The following is a 1,033-nucleotide window of genomic DNA, read 5'->3' on the forward strand; positions in this document are numbered from 1 at the left end:
CCTTTCTGGCCATAACTTTCTGAAAGAGAGCTGTCCCTTGCAACAGCTGGAGTCCAAACATTTCAGCATTGTGTTGATGCCCGAAAGCTAGAAAAAAATACCCATTTTTTCTAGATTGCCGATAAATACAAGTTAACTTGACCCGCTGCCTTCGCTAAAACATGCAGCAAGAAGGGTGAAATCAAGTGGGCTAACATATTTTAGGTGCTGAATAACTCAAGGTGTAAACTGTAGGCAAAGAAATCTGCTTTGTTTTCTATAGCCCCTCTGTGCTGCAGAGCCACTTGCTAAAATTTAAAAAGGAATAGTCCTGTTGACATCAAAGGGATAACTGTCCAGTTGGTCCAAATGAATAAAATACAAATAAATAAATAATATAAATAAAAAGTAAACTTAAATAAATAAACACTCCTTCCTTCTTGCTTTCTTTCTGGACCATCACAAATCCCCCCCATAAAAGTAGATTTTGTTTAGAAGCTGCCATTTGAGATGGAGCAATGGATTTTCCATTGGAAAAAAGTTGCAGCAAGGTAAGTTCGGGTTAGATATTGGGAAGAATTTTCTCACCAAGAGGGCAGTAAAGCACTGGAGCAGGTTACCTAGAGGGGTGGTGGACTCTCCATCTTTGGAAGTTAAGACCCAGTTAGACAAAGCCTTGGCTGGGATGATCTAGTTGGGGCTGGTCCTGCTTTGAGCAGGAGGTTGGACTAGGTGACCTCCTGAGGTCCCTTCCAGCCCTCATTTTCTATGATTTTTCTATGATTTTCTAAGGTGGAAAAAAAGCAGCTGTAGCTAAAAGGCAAGGCTGCGTTGAGACGATGGCCTGATAGGGTTGTTATTATCCTCGTTATTACTATTTTTTGATGGCCTGGTAGAGGGTGGTGTGGGACTAGCTGCCTTGAGGAGGTGCCAGACGCTGCGTGGCAGAGGTGGGCAGCAGGAATGCCCGGGCCCGCGCCCCGTGCCAGGGGGCGCTGCTCCGGGCAGCGAGGGCAGGGCGGCAGCTGGCACAGCCCGGGGCTGGGGGGCCTTC

This window comes from Gavialis gangeticus, unplaced genomic scaffold (assembly GCF_001723915.1).
Source record: "Gavialis gangeticus isolate Ggan-Ray unplaced genomic scaffold, GavGan_comp1, whole genome shotgun sequence".
Taxonomy (NCBI): domain Eukaryota; kingdom Metazoa; phylum Chordata; order Crocodylia; family Gavialidae; genus Gavialis; species Gavialis gangeticus.